Source organism: Hippocampus bargibanti, linkage group LG02 (assembly GCF_051943395.1).
Source record: "Hippocampus bargibanti isolate YZ-2025 linkage group LG02, ASM5194339v1, whole genome shotgun sequence".
Lineage (NCBI taxonomy): Eukaryota > Metazoa > Chordata > Actinopteri > Syngnathiformes > Syngnathidae > Hippocampus > Hippocampus bargibanti.
Window position 1 is genome coordinate 14,045,536 of NC_142735.1, and position 14,663 is coordinate 14,060,198.

At 39.4% G+C, this 14,663-nt stretch overlaps 1 protein-coding gene across 1 annotated transcript in view; it reads left to right on the forward strand.

The window, feature by feature from the left end:
* The first annotated feature begins 1,145 nt into the window (after positions 1 to 1,145).
* The window catches only part of LOC148901620 (uncharacterized), a 31,822-nt gene continuing 18,304 nt past the window's right edge, over positions 1,146 to 14,663 (forward strand). Inside the window, exon 1 of the mRNA XM_088989513.1 lies at positions 1,146 to 1,164. The gene's annotated coding sequence lies outside the window, so the exon portion shown is untranslated. The remainder of the gene's footprint in view (positions 1,165 to 14,663) is intronic.

The window sequence follows — 14,663 nt, forward strand, 5'->3', positions numbered from 1 at the left end:
GCGCTGCAAGAAGGAGAGGTACCGCCGCTCGTTCCTACCGACTGCTGTCAGGCTTCACAATTCCCAATGATCACATGTGAAAAAAAAACAAAACTGGACACTTGTAAATATGGGTTGTTGCAATATATCTCAATGCATTCTTGATTCTGCACTATGTACAGTCTTGTTTATAGAACGGTTTTTGCACATCTACATTTGCACAGTATACAGTTGACATTTTTATTTTGTTATGCTTAGAATATCTTGTTTTCTATCCTTTCACTCCCACCCCAACCCCATCCCTCTTCAATTGCTGCTGTGGACTGCAAATTTCCCCATTACGGGACGAATAAAGGTATTCTGATTCTGATTCTGATTCTGAAAAGTCATTCACCACAAAAAAAATGAATGCAATGCGGTTTACAGCTTAGCTAACAGTTAGCTCCCGTCCTTCAATTTGCTTCTCGACAATAATCAATAAAATAAATAAATCATTAAATGTTATTTTTTTTCATATACCTCAAAAAGGGCAGCCTTTCATTTCTTTCCTAACTTTGCTGCTGTGAAATGTAAATGTCTCCACTGCGAGACTAATAGAATCCAATCCAATCCAATAGTCCAATGGTTAGTGCATCGACTTAACAGTGCAGAGGTCGTGGGTTCAATCCCCGCTCTGGCCTCCCAGGGTGGCGTTTGCATGTTCTGCCTGCGGGGTTTTTCTCTGGGTACGCCAGTTTCCTCCCACTTTCCAAAAACACGATTAAATTGTCCCTAGGTGAAAGTGTTAGTACAGGTTGTCCGTCTCTGTGTGCCCTGCGATTGGCTGGCAAACCGGTTCAGGGTGTCCCCTGCCTACTGCCCAATGAGGGCTGGGATAGGATCCAGCATCAACAAGGTCAAAATTGATTAAACCCACAACATTCTGGCTGAGAGTTGACCACCTGAACCTGCTGAATGGTGGTGGGTGTATTGCAATAAATATACGGATGGAACCAGAAATGTGAGTATTTATGTGACAATTTCATGTTACCCAGCCATTTGTAGGCAGTGAAATCTGCATTATTGTTTAATGTATAGGATCTGTTTTTCTATGAACTCTTGTTTTCCCTTGTTCTTTGTATTTTCTGACAGTGGGCACCATGCTCAGGACAGTCGTTGGGTCACTGACGTTTTTGGCACGTGCAGGTTGGTACCAGTCCCAGTTTTCTTCAAAATATCGCTATACATGTAAATTAACTATGGGCACAAATAAAGTGTAACTGTTTGATCGTTATGAATTCTGTTTGTGTGCGGGCATGAGTGTAAAGCAGATTTCTTGGAACATGATTTGGTGACATTTAATATTCTGTGTGATATGAATGTCTAAAATTTCAGTAGTTTTTGTCATGGTTTGTGTGTTGATTTGGTTCCGATTTGTTTAGTTTTTCTTGATAAATGGCTGCCTTGTTAGGTTATTGGGTCCACCTGTGCCTGTCATCCTGGTGCCTTGCATCTTCCAATCAATTTTCCCTCAACCACCTGTGTTTTCGACCTGTCAGTCTCTTTGTTTTGTGCTGCTGTTTCCTTTTTGTCCATGTTGGTTCATTGTCTTTGACAGGGTAACATTAGATAGATGAACTTGGGTGTTTGTTGTCAAATATTTTGTTAATTTGTCTTTTTTTTTGTACTCTGAACCTTGTTGGATTGAGCATTGTTGATTTAAGTTTTCGATCAATCCAGCCTGGCCTCCCTGCTTCTGTGCAATTAGTTCCATCTACATCAAGTGTAGCTAATTCTCATCTTTGGTTTAAATATATACACGGCAAAATTTAATTGTTAAACGACAGCAGCCACAAAGCACAGGAAAACTTGCTGATACACCGCTGCATGCCCTCCTTCCTCTTTCTGTTTAAGTGGAAATAAGGATAAAAGAAGCATATGACAAAAAGCAGCTGGAAAAGTCAGAGGTAAAGCAGAAGATAAGAATAGGGATGCAACAATTGAAGGATTGTTAAATGGTTACAAGCCGTTTGATTACTTGGTTTGCAGATGAATTCTGTTGGTGCCCACGCCAATGTCAGAATGATCGTGTGGAAGCCGGCCTTTAACCAGTTCGTAAACAACGGTCCATGCCTCGTTGATAACCTTTGTCATTTGCTCGAGTCTTTCACAAACGGCAAGTGGCGGACAGATGTGATCTTCTCATGGCAGCAAACACTGTGGATGACATTGCGGCTGGCTAATGTCTGCACCCACGCACAAGGCTCCATTAGTCAAATGCGCTCATTCTTTCCAGCAATTCTATATTAGAACCTCTTCAAGCCAGGAAAGGGGGCTTACAGCATAACAAAAACATCAATAAATAACACAATTTTCATCCAAATTTTGAACAGCAACTTGATGGACTTCAAGTCACATCAAGTTTATTTCAAATTAATATGACTTGTACCTATCAAAAAGAATAATCCCTTGTTTCAAAGATTATTATTTATTATAGTGAATGAAAACAAATAAAATCGCTTACTTCAATTGAATAAGGCATTTCAGTGACAGAAACTAAATTAAAACGAAAATGCTTTTTAAAAAAAAGACAACTGGCTGACTACCCATTCATTTTCAACACCGCTGATCCTGAATGGGTTTGTGCCAGGTGATGTAGTCTATCCTAGCTCATTTTGCCCAAAGGGCGGGCTACATCCTGAAGTGGTCGCCACTCAATCACAGTAGACATCTAGACGTAAGCAAGCTTTCACACCCAACTCGTCACCAAATGGGTGCCAATCCCACACGGCTCACTGACAAATCACGCGATTGGAGCATGACCAACACCATAAGTGACTTAATGTAGTTGACATCATATGTATACAAAAGTAATTATAATTACAGGATTACAAAAAAAACCTCCTTCATTTTCATCTTGGTCATTTAAAGGACAACCGGACAAGTTGTGTCCATAATTTGTAAAATGGCTTCAAATGACTTGGCGTGACTTCACGAATTGGCGGCGGGACTTTCTGAAAATGCCCAATTCGCAGCTCAATTTTTTGCAGATTTTGGACACTTAATTCATTTTTATTGGTGTTTTGTATTTGAATAAAAATATCATACTGCGTGTTTTGGGTATTTTAGATGCTATAAAACGTTTTTCTGATGTCAGTTAAGAAACAAAAAATTGATGTTGGTTGTCCTTTAAAGGACAACCGACGTCTCCGGACAGGTTGTGTCCATAATTTGTAAAATAGCTTCCAATGACTTCTAGTGGGCGTATTTTAATAAGATTCCACCGCATATAGCTATATTTTACATTTTAAGACTCGCGCTGTACATTCAGGAAGTCTTGTTTTTGAGTTGGTGACGAGTCTGTACGTGACGTCAGAAAAGAACCGCCTCCTCACCGTAAAAAAAGACGCATTGTAGTGTCTTTCCATCACGTCAATGTATTTTGCTGTACTGTTTTTTTTAAACCATGTCTTACCCCCAAAAGCCGCCAGCAGAGGGAGGCAAACTCCATGGAAGGAATGTATCAGCCTGTGGAAACGGGCTGATTCATTCCTCACCGGAGCTGGTCGCCATTTTTCTGCCTCTTTTTGGGGGAGACATTCCCCCCCGCCCGTTTGCCTCAAAATGGCCCAAATGATTTCTTTAATCGATTGCAAACATGTATGCTTTGCTCATCAGGACTATTTCAATCATATTCATAACTGGATGTGTAACAAGAAAGCATATTCTCCGAATCTGAAGCCATTGTTTTGATTCGCAAGCAATGCAAGACGTCTTGGCGTGACGTCACGAACTGGGGGCGGGACTTTCTGAAAATGCCCAATTCGCAGCTCGATTTTTTTTTGCAGATTTTGGACACTTTAAGTCATTTTTATTGGTGTTTTGCATTTGAATAAAAATATACTGCGTGTCTTGGGTATTTTAGATGCTATAAAACGTTTTTCTGATGTCAGTTAAAAACAAAAAAGTGATGTTGTTTGTCCTTTAATATCATACATAAACTTTCAGGTTGTATTTAAAGTTTGTTTCTTTAGGGGTTCTTTTACGTCCGTAAAAAAAAAGCAATCATTTGAGAATTGTAGTTTCCATTACCTTATGAAACAACACTTAATGGCGTTGTATTTTTTATGTTCTTGTCAACAAAGACTCCCTAAAGTAAAAATGTTAAATTATACTAAAAATAACGTATTCAAAATGAAAACTAAGTCCTATAATAAGTTAACTAACTCCATTGTTCTAAAAACAGTATTAACCCCCTCCTCCACCAAAAAAAACCTCAAGATAAAATAAACAGTAAGTATAATGACAAATCCATAACCCAGTTATTACCCAGGTTAGTTTGGTTGAGTTAAGTACCTTTGTCCCAGAGGACTGAATGTGCCTCACCCAGGAAGTAGTATAGTACTAGAGCCTTTAAGGAACAAAAGAGATTGCAAATAATGATTGCCATCCATATGTTTTTGAAACCTACTTATCCGACAGTGCAAGTAGCTTCTACCTCAAATGGACTACATGCTAGACTGGTCTCCAAAGGCGCATATATAGTAAAGAAACAGACAACTATTTACACTGGGAATCACACTCTCACTGAATTGGATCTACCCTGCAATAAATGTTGTCAAGACCAAGGCCTGGGGGCCAAAACTGGCCCGCCACATTAATTTATTCGGCCCGCAAAAGCAAATCAAATAGTTGAAATTCCACGATGCTATTAATTTGTTGTGCGTTCTGTATGTAATATGTGGTGCGGATTAAACATTGTATTGGCTTCCCAAAATTCTAAATGGCCCCCGGGAGGAAACTATAACTACAATGTGGCCCGCAGCTAAAAAATAGTTTGACACACTTGCTGTCATCCATCCTGTGCACAGATAAGTGAATCAGAGTGCGCCCTGCCATGATAAGAAAACAAAATATTTTCAATATTTAGCCGAAGTTGCAAATATGTTTGGACGGATTTGCCAGCAAAAATGTGTCCTCCACTTTGGCAGTTGCAGACTTCGGTATGAGACAGGAAAAAAGCTTATGGGAAAGAAGCGCTCCCCTCTACCCAATCTGTTTTTGTTACAGTGAGACTTTGTGATATGTGTGGAACACACAGGCTGCAACTATAAATAGACAAGAATAAATCTGTCACTTCTAAAATGATTCAGCGACTGTGTGTGAGCAAGCCTGTGGGGAGGATGCAGCAGAATTTTGTATGTATTAATGCTTGTGTGTGTGAGTGCCTCGCTATTCCTGTCGGCGTGTGTGTGTCTATCTACTTTATATCACTACTTCACTGAGAACCAGGAGGGGATAATCTGTCGGATGGGATTTTACCATGCTATAGAATCACATTAAAGGTTTTATTCCAGTACTCTTATGCGGAATTATGCATATGTGAGTGTCAATGTATCAAGACTCATCACATCAAGAGATGAAGTCCCACGTTTGTGTCACTACTGAGACCTTTGTATGCATATGTGCCACATATTTCTTGCATGTGGGGCGGCGTGTGTGTAAGAGATTAGTTGTCAAGGCAGGGTTGCCTCTTCCAATATGGAATTATCAAATGGAATCAAAATCTGAGGCCTGAACACAAGGGGAAACACGCTGCATGTTTCCAGCGTGAAAGACATGCCTGCATGCAGCAGTGCAGCCACAGATGCTGTCCACATGTAATCGAGTAAACTACATTTTAAAACAGATATTACCGTATTTTCCGATGTATAAATCGCACCGGAGTATAAGGTGCACCCCAATGAATGGTGTATTTTCAAACATTTTTGATATATAAGGCGCACCGGACTATAAGGCGCACCTTCAATGAGTGAAAAATGTTTTCCAAATATAATATACATAAAAGTTTTACAAAAAATACAAAAAATATAACGTCTAAAATATTGTCATTGTTCACCATCAGCAACAGAAAAAAATAGACTTTGACACTCTCCATTGGCCAAGTTTCCATCCTTCTTTGATATCCCCCAAGCTTTGTTGAGTAGACATCACTGACTGTTTCATTATGAAATAGATATCGTCTTTCAAAGAAAACTACCCCAACAGATGGATCCACTCTAGATTTAATTGGCAAGACGGCAACACTTGCACATGCGCGCACATACACACACATTAAAAGCCTGCTGTGTCGAGGAAAGCTGAAAACGATGATGTCATTTCATAAACAATAGCTCATTGAGTTTGGCACCGCTGGCCAGGAAGCAAGCCTGTGCCTCAAGCATAACATCTTTAGATGGGGGACTGCGGGGGTGGACCCACATCATCTTATCAAAGCTAACTGAGCTGTGGAAGCACCAGCAGGGCCTGATAAACAAATCCCAGCAGTTAGCAAAAGAGATTGTGTCAAAGGTGTATGCATCTGTTTGGCATTCCGGTCGATTTGTGACCGGAGGAAAGCTCGTGAGGGCAGTGTTGGGAACTAATGTGTGCAGGGAAACCCAACAGCCGTCCTACCATAGGTCAGGTTACATGGCTCTCCTCATATGGTTCCTCTTACCACTGCCCCCTTGGTGAGTGCTCGTCTGTGTTATTTAGTACCGGTTGCAGTGCTATTAAGGTAATTACACACAAGTTAAATGGTATACCAGTGTGACCCATTTGTCCTTGGGGTCTTTCAGTCTGAGAATAGTGATGTAACGAAGCATTATCTCACATGAGGGTCATCATTCTACCATTTCGGAGACATTGCCCTCTGGCTCACTGACCGGTAAATGTTATTACATTGTAGTCGTATTACTCCGTTCAATAATGACTTTCTGAATATTCAGCTATTTGAACTGATTAAATAGTCAGATATGCATTGCTTAGATCGATAAGAATTTAGCATCATTTGGAAATCATTTGAGAATGCTTAAATGGGAGATCTAGAAATTTGAAATTGACAACAATTGGGATGCAAACGCTAACAATCTTTGATTAGCATGGAGACTAGTGGTACTTGTACGCTCTACGACGTACCTTATGAAACATGACCCGCCAAAAAACAGACTTGTGCAAATAGTTGAGTCTTAAACGATCAGTAGATATTCGTGAATCTTTTAAAACCGCTCAAGTGAGTAATAATTTGCAAGATACAAACTTATCGACAAGTGTTGAACCTTACACGGATCTAACAAACGATACGCATAATTGACTCACAATTCTCAACAGTTGCTGATTGCAACTTTCAAATGCAAATATGGCATAATGTAATAAGAATAACATAGAAGCTCTAATTAGGTTCATAAACTGTCATTCTGTCCACATGAAGAAAGGACGTAGCGCAGGCTGTCGTTGTCACATGAATTGAAACAGACAGGAAAGATTCTACAATTAATCAGTATAATGTCTGTAATAAAGATGTTAATTAACTTCTAAGCCACACGTCATGAAATTTTGTATTGTATCAAACCATTTACAATTAGTTCGATCCTACGGATTTCTCTGCATATTCATAGGGAATCGTTGGAATATTGACTGAAGCATCTTGAAGCACAATGTCTCATGCTTGTTCAATCAATCTTAAGCATTAGAAAGTTATTCATCACTGAAGTCAAGTACAGTCAATTGTGTAAGTAAAGTTCAAGCAAAGAAAGAAAGGCCAATATGCGTTATGTTTCTGGGTCACATTAGTCAAGATCTTTGAACTAGATAGCTATAGGCAGATGATGATACATGTTCAAGAAAGATGGCTTGTGACTTAGAATTTTAAACCATTACAATTCATGAGAACTCGTGAATTTTCTAACGTCATTCAACATTAAGTCTTAGCAAGTAGTATTCTTAATAGTGCTAGTGACGTGTACTGCAGATCATACAGTCATTAGCTATCATAATTTTAATTAAGTACATCAACACATTTCATACAGCTTACACTTATTAAGTATTTTACATGCATTTTATTATAAGTGTTTCACATAATTGTTAAAGATGTGAACAATTAAAGTTTGGATTTGAAAAGTATTGAAATGTTGCAGTTGTGCATGAGCGATTCTGAGGAAATGCATCATTGATGTATGTTGTCAGATCAGTGGAGAACGCTTGATGGTTAGAATGATAGATCAATTAGTAATTGAATAGTTCGAGTGATTAAACTAATTTCACAGTTACATTATTCAAGTCATTGATATAAGCAAGTCTAATAAACAGGTAGACATAGTAACTATTCTATTTCAATAAAACTTATAGAACTTTAACTATAAACTTTTAGCAACTTATAAAATGATTTAGTCAATATCGAAATGATAAGCATGAAGCTTTATGAGTGCGTTAAGCATAGTCATGACGACAGAGTAACAGAGGCTCTGCGCTGTCATGCTCACAGGCCTGCACGCAGACACTTGTAGCACTCTGTTGACAGATATGCTTGACAATTGTGGCAACAGCTCCTGCAAACACTACAGCTTGACAGTGAAGTGACTCATAGCATTTATCGATAGAATTATGACTACGATTGTGATGCTGTTGAATTAGATTCACAGGGAATAAGTACATTAAGCTAAGGAGACATTACAGTAAAGATGCATATGAACAGAGTAGAAAGAAAAGATCAACAAGAATAGAAAGAATAAGAATGAGACCATTAACGTACAAAACTGACATCAAGAAGTGAATTCATGTACAAACTTGAATGAACTTCCATTTGAATGCTATATTTGCAGTGAGCTGAATGTCGGCTTGCTAAGTCTTAATGGGATGTTAAGGTTGCTTGATTTGATTTCTAATTTGCTTAAATTTCATAACTTATTGTATTTGCAAATCATAATATGTCAAATGCCATTATTGCTCTACTTGAGCGCAATTTCCATAGCTGGATGCTGTATAGCTCTGCATCCATGTTGCATACTACAGATCAGGAGCATGAGAGAGAGAGAGAAGCAAGAGGCAAGAGAGTGATCAGACAGAGACGAAGAGAGATGAGAGAGAGAGTAGAGAGAGACGAGGAGGAAGAGAGAGAGAGAGAGAGAGAGAGAGAGAGAGAGAGAGAGAGAGAGAGAGAGAAGAGAGAGAGAGAGAGAGAGAGAGAGAGAGAAGAGAGACGAGAAGAGAGTAGAGAACCAAAGAGACAATGGGACTAGAAGCGGATCAGATTACATTAGCTCACGCAATAGTTGTATGTGTGTGTAGTGTATTAGTGTTTGTGTGTGTGTGTGTGTGTGTGATGTGTGTGTGTGTGTGGTGGTGTGTGACAGGCTAGGGTGGCACTTGGATCTAGTGACTTGGATCTATGTTGGATTGCAAAGTTTTGCGATTATTTCAATGTGCTGCCACTTCCAAGTTTTGCCCATGCGCTAGAAGATGAAGCCTTCTAGCCAAGCTTGCTGTAGCTTGCATTCTATGGCCCAATGCACGATACGATGAGTCGCTCATACGAGCTCCAACTTGCGACGTCATTGCAACTGTCTGATAGTACGTCTGAGAACACTGATTTGTGCTTACGTGTCAAGCTCAAAAAATAAGTCAAGTCACATCACAGTCTTATTTTACACAACTAGGAGCTTTACACAATACATTGTTCTATGAATAAAGATTCTATGATATGATTCTTAAATCTATTCCATCTACTAAAGACTTACGCAACATATCTCTATATTCATATAATCCCCGTTATTAGATATTAATACTCTAGGTAATGAGGCCACCAATACTTGTTAGATCAGGCAATGCCCAGACTTATGGCAAGGCAGCAGTCCATGGAAGTGACACGCAGGAGTCCTGGGCTGCTCCTATCTATGTGGAACTATCGCATGTGCACTACACATGGACAGTACAGCCATGAGCTCCACCAGACTGCATGGGTAGCTACCTCATGCTAAGGAGTAGAGCACCGACTGCTCAACTGATGATGGACGCTGTCACTGCATCACACTACGATTGTGAAACAGAAAGACTGACACTGACTGAAATGAGTGATGAACTGAAACAGTACATTGATAGGCTTGCGATACTCAAAGTACATGTATAATGATTTTGATTGAGTAACGGGTAGAAAAAGAACTCATATCATGCTGATTGTATTACATTTAGAAGAACTTGTTCATAGCCATAGGTTATGTTGATTCGATTTTCAGTTTGTTTCTGAACATTTATCAGGTGCCTTAGATAAGTGATTCTTCGGTTGTTTATATTGATTTGATACTATCAGATCCTCAGTCATATCTGATCTTCTTAGTTTGCCTGACCAATATTTCTTGTGGCTAATGAAAGTTGTCCTTGATTGAGATAAAGTATTATGATGGCTGATCTAGAATTCTGTCACAATTTGCTGTGTCTAGCAAATGCTGGACAATAACTTGGTATGCTTCATGACCTTTAAATGATACTACTCTGGACATTGCATCAACCATAGCTTTGTAATAAGCTGAGATTGCACTTAGACTGTCTTGACTGTGTCAGATATGCGCACACATTTAGTCAACCGATTGAAAGTTGAGCTTGAGAATCTTGTAAGTTCGGCAACCTATTGGAATAAAGTACAGTGATTGTACGCAAAATACATCATTGGACATACAAGTCGTAGCGTAAATCGAAAATACTAGATGTGACACGACTTGGAGACAAACATGAAGCATGACGTGCACACATGAGTGTTGAACAGACACATGACACAGCCATTGAAGGCGAATCTATACAAATCAATACTACGAATTAATTTAACATGTGTAAATTTGGGATGGAATAAACTAATCACATTAAAATAACACATTCACAAAACATTCCTATCCCACCATCCTCTATATGCTATTTCTTGTTTGCCATTGGGTTTCATCAGTGCATTGAAGCAGAAGGTTTCCGCAAGTGTTACTCTGCAATGCACTTACCACAACCATTCCCTACATCTAGCATTGTGCTTATGTTAGCGATTACCGTGGATACCAATGGAACAATGGAGTCAATGAGGGCATCTTTCAGGGCATGCATAAAAAAAAAGAGATGAAAGCATGTAAGTAGAGACTGCACGACTAACTAGGAGAAAAAAGCAAACAAATATTTCCATTCCCTCCTCAGGCCAGGAGCTGACAAGCCTTTGCTGTCCCCTACCTCATTCATTTTTCGAATTTACTCATATCCTTGCTGTTATCAAGAATCTTGTTTTCAAATGCCATGACTTCATTTCGTGATGGCATGCTTGACACCTCATAACATGATTGTTCAAATTCCATTATCCTTCCTTATAACAGATGCATACATATTCGAATAAATCGTCAGATTGTATGACAAATATAATCTCATGAAGGTACATCGGTCACCTTGGAGAGTGGCATGCTATTACCAGAATTAAACGGCATTTATTGACAATTAGTGAAGGAGCAGTTGGTTATCTGTACATCTGATCCTTAGAACAGTTAGCCATGATGTTGAAAGGAGCATGGAATGCTTGGGTTAATATCTGTGAAACAGGATCGTAGAATGTTTGAGCATAAATTTTATGTAGTCTATCAAATGACCTTGGACAATTCAGTCAACTTACATTCTTGAACCACAAAATCATTTTATGGCATTCATACGTATCTTTGATCCATCTATTCGTTCAAACATTTCTGAACTTACTGACATTGTCTCAATTGGGAATGTTCCATTGTGGCGAAGAAGTCTTCTTTTGAACATTCTAAAAAGCGTTTGCACATGAACAACACGCTCTGCGCGTCATGATGACTACCTTGAATGAACGCTTGTGGCAGGTATGTGAAGTATGTTCAGTGCTGACGAGCATATGAGTGTGTTCCAATGTGCTTGACACATTACTGTACAGTTGTGCACTTGACATCTTGATCTGTTACTTGAGCACTCTTACCTTTCTACGTGCTTATCTGTGAAACGCTGAGTGCCTAGTATTAATGCTTAGTAATGTGATGACAATAGCGACGTGAGTATGCTGTCTTGATTCAATATTATCGATCTTACTGTCTTTGCTTCCATTGATTTCTGTGATGTATGTCTCCTTTCACTTGACTATCATCATGCCTTGAAACTGTAATGTCTCCTACTGTGAGACTTTAGCTATCAATCCAATACCAGCGTACAACTGAGCACTCCCGTGAATAGGTGAATCATCAAGAACTACCAATACAGAATTTATATTTGGTAATCAGATAGATAAATTTAAAATGTACTCTATTAGCAGAATTAATTTTGATGGATGGATGGATAGATAGATAGATAGATAGATAGATAGATAGATAGATAGATAGATAGATAGATAGATAGATAGATTTTTATATATATATATATATATATATATATATATATATATATATATATATATATATATATATATATATATATATATATATATATAACAGTACATATATATACATATATGAAAGTAAGGGGTCAAGCCCAACCCCTGACTGATTAATTAATGAAGATTTGTTTTCTCAGTCCTTCCTGCCCATATATACACAATAGCATACATAATGCATGGCTTTATCTTGTTATCGGCTTAATCTATTCCATTTAGAACAGTCTTTGTGGGGGTTGTACATAACCATCATTTCAATCTTAGCATTCTCATGCAAAGTCTAATAAAACTGTAGTGCATTGACAACCCTTTAAATTCTCACATTTGAAAGGTTTTTCTTGTTAAATCCTTTGCAGTGATAGAGACGGATCTTCACTTGTGCAAATCAAGTGTGAGTCAAGTGGGGCCTGATGCCGCTGCTGGATTGTCTCCATGTCTGACACCTTGACTTTGCGATTAATACTCGGGAGAAGCACTGTGCTGGTGTTGTGCTGTGAGATGCAAGGGATTTTGACGAGACATGTAAATGTGTATAATTAGGATAACCAGGTCTTTTCCAACACTGATAATTAAATTGTCGTTTCGTCCCTCTTCCAAAGAACCCCTGGTTCAGTATAAACAATCCATGTGTCCATTTGTGTCAACCAACAGCCTGTTAACATGTGCTTGTCCCATGCTTGTTTTTCCCAGTCCACAGTACGCTTTAAATGACAAACAAACTAGATAGACAGGCCACATTGTCTACTTCCAGTGTGCACGTATATGTGTGTGTGTGCGTGAGAGAGAGAGAGAGAGAGAGAGAGAGAGAGAGAGAGAGAGAGAGAGAGAGAGAGAGAGAGAGAGAGAGAGAGAGAGAGAGAGAGAGAGAGAGAGAGAGAGAGAGAGAGAGAGAGAGAGAGAGAGAGAGAGAGAGAGAGAGAGAGAGAGAGAGAGTAGTGTAGAGACGTCCTCCCAGCCTCCTCCAGCCAGTAACCATGACAACAAGATGGCTGGGAGACTTGTTTCAAGCTCAATTGAGGCCGGTTTCCTACAAAATAGACCTGGGCAACGTTTCAATAAGCAACGTGTCGTTTAACTCATGAAAAGGGGCAATGAAATACGAACACACCTGTCATAAAATCCCACGATCTATTCGTTGCGTTAGCTAAACACACATTGCAGGTCTAGACCTAATATTATGATCACAGATTAGCAAGAATAACAGCACGTAGAGCACCTTGCCACCCCATCTATCATGTCACACAGATAGACCAGAACGATGTTACGAGTCCATTAAGACACAGTGCAATCATGATGTAACGATAACCGAAGCACCCCCCCCCCCCCCCCCCCCAAGATGAATATTTCTTCACTCACCGGTAAATTGCGAGCGTGGCAATGCTCCTTTTTCGCCGTCTGCCTCTGTACATCCGCACCGGGGAATAGCGCGCGTAGACGAATTCGGTTCTCCTTCCCCAATCTCTCTCTCACTCTCTCTCTCTCTCGCTCTCTCTATCGCTCCCTTTCTCTCTCTCTGTCTCTTTCGCTCCCCCCCTCTCTCGCCTCAGTTCTTGAGGACGACGGGTTTATACCTCCACACGAAGCCGCACATTGTGTCTGGTGAGCGGCTCGGATGCGCTTCGGAGCAGCGTCATTTTAACTGGTGTCAGCAATGGCTAACTATATCGCATTTGAAAACTCCAAATGTGTTTGTTGTAGATTACTGGAGAAGGATGAAAGAGTGAATTGTCCTCCTCTTCCATTCAAACCGGCCTATTTATTTCACGGGCTATTGACATCACAAGTCATGATTGGAAGAGGGGAAAGTTGGAACAGTGACCTGGGGGGAAAAGCACAGCCTACAGATGATTTACAGTCTTTTAAATAGTTCTGTCCAAGGTCTAAAGTATCACAGATGTCATATCCAGTCGTACACATTCATCATGCATGTTTGGTTAGATAGGACATTGACGTCTAGACAAATCAAGATGAAATCGCCTGAATTTATACATTCTGGGCCAACTACCGGTTAAATAAATCAAGCAATTTAAACCTGATTCGGGGACATGAACATGTGTCAAAAATAGAATATTTGACAAATGATGAAACTGTATCTCCCTAGAACTGTTTATCAGCTTTAATTAACCCGAGACACATATACAGTATAAATACATATCCATTAATCTTCATTGGAAAAAAATAGCCTCTAAAAGTTACCTACCTACCAAGAGCATCAAATTATTCTGCCTTTTGGAGGCAAAGATAAACAAAATACTGTTTAAGTCAAGAAATAAATTTGCACCATGCAGTTGAGTGAAATTACAGCATTTGGTACAGCACAGTAGGAATCAGTGCTTGTATTTATGGGGTTGGAGGTGGTGCCAAATTACTTTAAACAAACCTACATTAGGAAAATGATATTGGCCACAATTATGAGACAATCTCAACAAACCACTGAAGTGCAGACAATCAATTTGTCAGCATAGAGAACAAAGATGAATAG